Source organism: Octopus bimaculoides, chromosome 1, assembly GCF_001194135.2.
Source record: "Octopus bimaculoides isolate UCB-OBI-ISO-001 chromosome 1, ASM119413v2, whole genome shotgun sequence".
In the NCBI taxonomy this organism is placed as follows: domain Eukaryota; kingdom Metazoa; phylum Mollusca; class Cephalopoda; order Octopoda; family Octopodidae; genus Octopus; species Octopus bimaculoides.
The window spans coordinates 86,775,472-86,783,165 of record NC_068981.1 but is presented as its reverse complement, the minus strand read 5'-3'; positions in this window follow the sequence as shown (position 1 = coordinate 86,783,165).

The window sequence follows — 7,694 nt, the reverse complement described above, 5'->3', positions numbered from 1 at the left end:
CGTAACTTAGCGGTTCGGCAAAAGAGACCGATAGAACAAGTACTAGGCTTTCAAAGAAGAAGTCCTTTTGCTCGACTAAAGGCGGTGCTCCAGCATGGCCACAGTCAAAATGACTGAAACAAGTAAAAGAGTAAAAGAATACATACGTACGTACGTATGTCTATATTTATTTATCTATCTATCTCTATCTATCTATCTATCTATCTATCTATCTTTCTATCTATCTATCTATCTATCTAGACACACACGCACACACACATATATATATTTATGCATGTATTGTATTTATATATATATGTGTGTGTGTGTGTGTGTGTTTGTAAACGCATAAGTATGTATATGTATACATACTTCTGTGTCTGAGTTTGGTTGTGTGTATGTGTGGGTGGGTGTCTCTGTGTGTATGTGTGTATGTGAATGTGAACGAGGTTGTGCACTTTGATATTTGTGTATCTGTATATGTGTGTTTCGTGTACGTGTCTGCATATATGCGTGTATGAGGATCCGTGGCCGTGCGTGTGTGTGTTCCAGCATGCTTACATATCAAAAGAAAGAAAGAAAAAAGGTGTTATTATGTTTATGTCTTTTCATGTACGATTACTGAGTGGTTTAACTATTCAATTACGATAAAATAACGGTCAGATTAAGAGGTTATTGCAGACTGTTAATTAAAATCAACTAAATTCTGTGAAGACGGCGGTCCAACATGGCCGCAATTTAATAACTGCAACTAGCAAAATAGAATTAATAGACAAATGCGTACGTGTGTGTGTACACGTACATACACGTACATATATATGTATATACATGTACACACACATACACACAAACATACATACATATGCACACGCACGCACACACACACACACACACACACACACACACACAAACATACACACATCTGTTATCTTTTATCTTTTATGGATTTCAGCCAGAAGTTGAGGCCATGTTGGTGTACCGCCTTTACTGCGTCGGGGGATTTTTCCAGTATTACTTCTAAAGTAGCGAGTTGACCGTTACCGCTCTCCTTTGTGCCTCTTGCCGCCATGTGGGTTAATCCGGAATTGCAGATAAAAAGCTGTTTAGACGTTTTTTGAAGACTTCCATATCTACAGCTTGCTGATTCCTGATATTCTGTGGTAGAGCATTAAAACGTTGTGGTCCCTTGAATCCCAAGATATTACAATATTCGGTTCGTATCCTCGATGGAGAAGATGGGACCTTTGGTACTGTGCAATGCCGTCCAGTTCGGGGATTGTTGTAGATTTCAATTCCGAAATTTGGAACCAGACCCTCCGTTATTTTCAACATGTATAGCACTGTATATCTATCACGTCTCCTTTCCAGGGAGTAGAGTCCCAGTTCTCTCAACCTCTCCCAGTAACCCATGTGTTTTACTGAGTCTATCTTCTTTGTGAAGCGACGGTAGATCGCTTCTAGTTCCGCAATTAGTTTTACCCACTGTGGGGACCTCAGTTGGGAGCAGCAGTCCAGACGACTGAGGACAAAGGTTCTCCAAAGGAGAAGCATTGTGTCTCTGTTCCTGGTCCCATTCGTTTATTCTTTTATTTGTTACAGTCAATTGGCTGCGGCCATGCTGGAGTACCTCCTTTAGTCGAGTAAATCGACCCAGGATTTATTCTTTGTACTTATTCTATCGTTCTCTTATGCCAAAGCGCTAAGTTACGGAGACGTAAACACACCAGCATCGGTTGTCAAGCGATGGTGGGAGACAAACACAAATACATACATACATATATGTGTGTATATATATATATACGACAGGCTTCTTTCAGTTTCCGTCTACCAAATCCACTCAAAAGAATTGGTCGGCCCAAAGCTGTAGTAGAAGACACTCGCCAAAGGTGTCACGCAGTCGTTGGGAAGCAAGCCTCTTACCACACACCCAATACATACATAATACACACTTACACACACACACACACACACACACACATATACATAAATGTGTGTGTGTGCTTGTGTGTGTGTGCTTGTGTGCGTGTGTGTGTATGTTTGTGAGTGTGTATGTATGTGTGTTTGAGTGAGTGTGTTTGTGAGCGCGCGCGTGTGTAGCCGTTAGACTTTAACCAAGGTCAAAATATCACAAAAAAAAGTATGACCTGTGAAGTAAAAATTGAGGTGAAATTCTTTTCAGACGTTTATTTGTCAATGATAATGATCAGGGAAATGTACCTTTACGAGATAATGAACGTCATAGTACATACATACATACATACATACATACATACATACATACATACGTACATACAAACTACATACATGCATGCACATACATGCATACATAATACATACATGCATGCATACATACATACATGTATACATACATACATACATGTATACATACACATTATTCCGAGACATATTTATCTGACACAGCATTTATCAGTGTCCTTTAAATATCTCGTATCATAAGTATACAGGTAGCTTATCACTCTTTATCTGTAATTCAGACTAGACAACATACTTAGCGGTATTGATTTGTATTTAGTAGGTTTAAATCAGCATGTAAACATGCACACGCACATACATACATACATACATACCTACATACATGCCTATATACGCACGTATGTATACCTATGTAGGTTCATGTATATATATATATATGTGTGTGTGTGTGTGTGTGTGTCGATAGATAGATAGATATACACATATGTGTGTGTATATATACATGTATATATATATTACATACGTGTGTGTGTTTACACCTCCCTCCCTCACACACACGCGCTCGCGCGCACACACACACACACACACATACACACTCACTGAATGTGCAAATGGAATTCTTGTTGGATTTGGGTGGTGGATTCTCTGCATGAAGTCTTAAACCGTGAAAGGTTTAAGCTCTTCTAATTTTACATAGGAGTAAGCAAAAGGAAGAAGAATCGCCATTAAGCGAATCAACAAGTCTGTCGATCTGTCGACCAAAAGTATCAAAGATTTCTATCTTGTCATTTGCAATGCCTTATGTTTAACGACAAGATACTTATCTCTTATTTAACGCAATCCAACCTTGCTGTCAGTAGTTACAATAACTCTGTATTACTCATTAGTGAAAGAAGCGAGAATATTATACAATTCGAGACTGTTTCATAAGATTATAGTTGAAATTAAGTTCTCTTGGAACTCAATTACTAAGTCAGGAAATTTAGAGCAGCGTCTATATGTCTACATGATAAATATATTAAAGAAATAAACATTTGAAAGAAATCCAACCGTAGAAAATACTTGATTAAATATCTAATTAGAAGCTTGACTATACAATTTCTAGATACTGTTTTAGGACATCCGTAATCGGTAGCTTTTGGTGGAAAAATGATTATAGTTATCGTTACAATCATATTTCCACCAAATATACAAGTTGCGATGGCATGCCAAGCACAATTATACTGGCCAATAAATAAAGAACGATTTCTGCTGCCTTGAAAATTAGATTTATTCTTGTATATAATTAGGTTGCTAGTTCCATGCATATTTGTTTTAATATATGAGCTCTAGTTTTAGATACAGAATACTCTTTTATCCGCCGATGTATCCACTTGCGCAACGAAAATATGGACCGTTTTTACTCTCTAGAGTTTGATGCCTTAGAATTTAGACCTATTTTGGAATATTTTTGGATAGATTTGATTTCAAGAATAGTTCTAATTAATTAATGATTAGTATCTTGATACAAAAATAATAATGATAGTAATGCTATTAATAAGGCAGCAAGCTTGAAGAATCGATAGCACGCTGGGCAAAATGCTTAGCGGCATTTCGTCTGTATTTACGGTTTGAGTTCAAATTCCAGCGAGGTCGACTTTGCCTTTCATTCTGTTGGAATCGATAGAAAAAATAACAGTCGAATACTGGGATCGATATAATCGACTTACCCCTTCCCGAAATTACTGGCCTTGTCATAGCAGCTTTCCCGAAATTTCTGGCCCTGTGCTAAAATTTGAAACCACTATATTACATACTATTAACACAACATTAAATCACTACTTCAGCACAAAAGCTTAGAGCACACTTCAATAGATGCTTTATTGATTGTAACTAAGTAATTGCACTGGCGGTAAATTGGATCGTTACAATGGTGATTAATAAGCTTCGCGTTATTTAACATATGGTTAAATCTCACGGAAGTTAACTTCCACTTTCATCCTTTCGAGTTTATAAAAAAAATGAACCAATCCAAGGCAGAAGATTGACGGAACTGTAAAAATGGCGCACCGGATATCTTGTGATAATTGTTGTGGTTTCTTGTATTTTGAATTCAAAATCTCGCCGTAGCCTACTTAGGTGAAGGCCTTCATCCCTCATCCAGTCTCACACTAACATATTATGCCTTGAGTACCATTAGTGGAGTTTGTTCTGTTTCAGACGTATGTGTATGTGTGTGTGTGTGTGTGTGTGTGTGTGTGTGTGTGTGTGTGCGCGCGCGCGCGCGTGTATGAATATATATATGCGTGTGTAGGTGTATGTATGTATGTATGTAAGTTCCTGGTTTTGTCAATTTTCATGTTACACCGGCGAAAGTCTTCTTGGGCCAGTAGGTGGGGGTAGTGCAGTGCAAGCTACACCCACTGAAAAGTATTCATCTGCACAGGTACTTCCTGTACACCAGATCTTAGTAAAATCATTGAATTGGTTGGTTGGCAGAAACCTAAAAATGCACTTGTAACTTACTCTAAAATGTCTCAAACAGATTCAATAAATGGTAAAAAAAAGGCTTAGGAACGTCAGGGGAACAGATTTGGCTCGGCAGGTGTTCCAGTGTATCACAGGCTGGGCCCGGTCGTCATGTTGCCACTGTAGTCAAACAATCTTCAAGAAGAAGTAAAAATAAACATCCTTTGAACTTTGGCTGTTAGAATGTGCGCACACTTCTTGAGGATAATTTCAACAAGAGGCCAGAAAGGCGTACTGCACTTATTGCATGTGAGTTTAAGAAATATTCCCTTGGTATAGTTACGCTCTCTGAAACTCGTCTCTCTAGTTAAGGTCAAGTAAATAAACCTACTTATGGATATACTATCTTTTGGAGAGGCCTACCTAAGGGTCAGCGTAGAGAATCTGGTGTTCGGTTTGCTCTCAAGAATACATTAGTATCCTCCATTGCAGATATATATATATATGATACAAAATGGGACAAGAACGCAAAACATCCAGACAGTTAGGTGATACAAGAAAGGGACAACAAAACTTCCAGATAGACGATACAAAGAAAACAAGGACAGGTCATTCGGAGTTTTCTTGAGAGGCTTTGATATTCAGAAGACCTAAAATGGCAGGTAAGGCTATGTAAGTGCTACAGAAAGACCGTAGTTCGATAATAGTATGAGTGAGGAGTCTAGTGCGGGTCGTGTGTGAGCATGTATATGTTGAATAAAATGAGACAACAAAACCAAAGCAGTTTGAAATTTCTTGGACATTTATAAAGAGAAAGGTAGCCTTACACTTGTTTCAGGGATATGAAGGATATCCCTTCATCAGAAAGTATATGAGATAGTTAAATAGAGGAAATAGATAAAATTGAACGAGATAGTTAAATAGAGGGAATAGAAATTTTAAACAGCGATGCGCTACGATTCCCAATTCTTTTAGATATGAGAAACACAGTAAATCCACAACCCTCGCCTGTCACATACATCATCTCAAAGATAGGAATATTCCACATAACTTATCATAGTCCATAATAGATTCAGGGCTTCCATACCAGGGTCAACGCTCAGCCTGTAAGCTATGCTTAACAGAGGTATTCCACGTATTAAAACACAACACTTCAATAATACTAAATAAATTTAATGAGACCCTAGGTACATGCAACCACCGCTTTTTTCATACCTTCAAATTTTATCACAGATCTAAATGCAACCTAAATCACCACACAGTACATATACCGAACACTCCTCAGGTGATGTTCAACAACCTAATTTCACTTTCCAATGTCATAATATTTAACTTTTCAATTTTTAATTTTAATTTCTTAATTGTTTATATATATATATATATATATATATATATATATATATGGTTTTTTGGGGGTTCTTTTTAGAAAAACATAAAAACGGAGAAGTACACTCTAAGAAGTAGAGCAGTCTATATTTATCACTGGTGAAGGTCTGTTTATAGGGTTACCCTGGGTTTCTCGCCATAAAGAGTACCTTTATGGCGTATCATCAGACCCCAAGAGTTGTCGGCTTATGGCCTTTTTAATGTATGGAGGAGGAAGCGAACCGGATATAAACAATGGGGGTTATCTCCCTTTTCTGGTGGCCATCGGCTTCCGGCTATGACGTCTTCCTGTCACCACCTAGAAGGTAGGGGGTTATCTCTCACTCACATCAGCAATCAATTTCCAGCTGTGGTGTAAATATTATCGTTAATACTGCTGTTATCATTATTATTCGGTTCCGGTAAGGCCTGTAGATACCGGAGCACAAGTCCAGCATGACATCTAAGAAGTCCACTGTGGTGAGATTGGTTTCTATGATGATTTTCAATGCCATGGAGCCAAGCGTACTGATTAAGTCCTTCCTAAGCCTATCTAGTGTGTGGATGCTTGCTCCTTATAAATGGCCAGGGCGTCATCCCTGTAGAGACCAGAGAGAACAGAGAACTTTTTTATTAAGAGTATCCAGAATGTACAATCCTATTAGGAAGCACACGTCAGCACTGTCGAAGGCTCCCATTGCTACATCAAAGCAGCCCGTGGAGTAGGATTCCTTGACCCAAGCCGAACCTTTGTTGAACAGTACTGTCTTCTTGGCATGCATACTGATTTCTATGTCTCTGTCGCTAACATCAGTGAGGCCCCTAACGAAAGAAAGCGTTTTGGTCAGCCGACCTTTCGATATAGACGGGTAAAAATCGACTATAACAAATTGGGTGAACCTTGCTCTGCCTCTACCCTTGTTGGCTTTAAACCATGCGGTCACTTCGCTGGTGCTGCGCCACAAGGAGAGGTTAGTGACCGTTCTTATGGTGTTGTTGATATCTCGCAAAATATGCTTGCTCACCAGACCGATCCCGGATTTGGCTGAGTTGATCAGGTGGCACTTAGGGTTAGAGGCAAAGTTCGGTTTGTGGTCTTTAATTGTGATGAAAGTGTTTCTTTTAGCTAAGATTACAACCCGGTCACTTGTCTCTGAATCGTTAGCTAACGGAGATTTTCGGGTCGCGCTTGCATTTCAGTAAATTCCTATTAGCGTTTTTGGGAACCACATAATAACGATAATATTTACACCACAGCTTGAAATTGATTGCTGATGAGAGTGGGCGATAACCCCCTACCTTCTACCCAGGAGAACGACATAGCCGGAAGCCGATGACCACCAGAAAAGGGAGATAACCCCCATTGTTTATATTCGGTTCGTTTCCCTCTTCATACTTTAAAGAGGCCATAGGCCAACAAGTCTTAGGGTCTGATGGTACACCATAAAGAGATTCTTTATGGCGAGAAACCCAGGGTAACCCTATAAACAGGCCTTCACCAGTGATGTATATATGTATATATATAGCAACTGTCTTCGAAGACTCATATTGTCGTTCAATGGTCGAAATGAGGAGTAGATAGACAGCCGACAACTGATGAAGGGTCGTTCATCATATATATATATCTATATATATATATATAAGCATATATATATATATACATACATATATATATATATATATATATA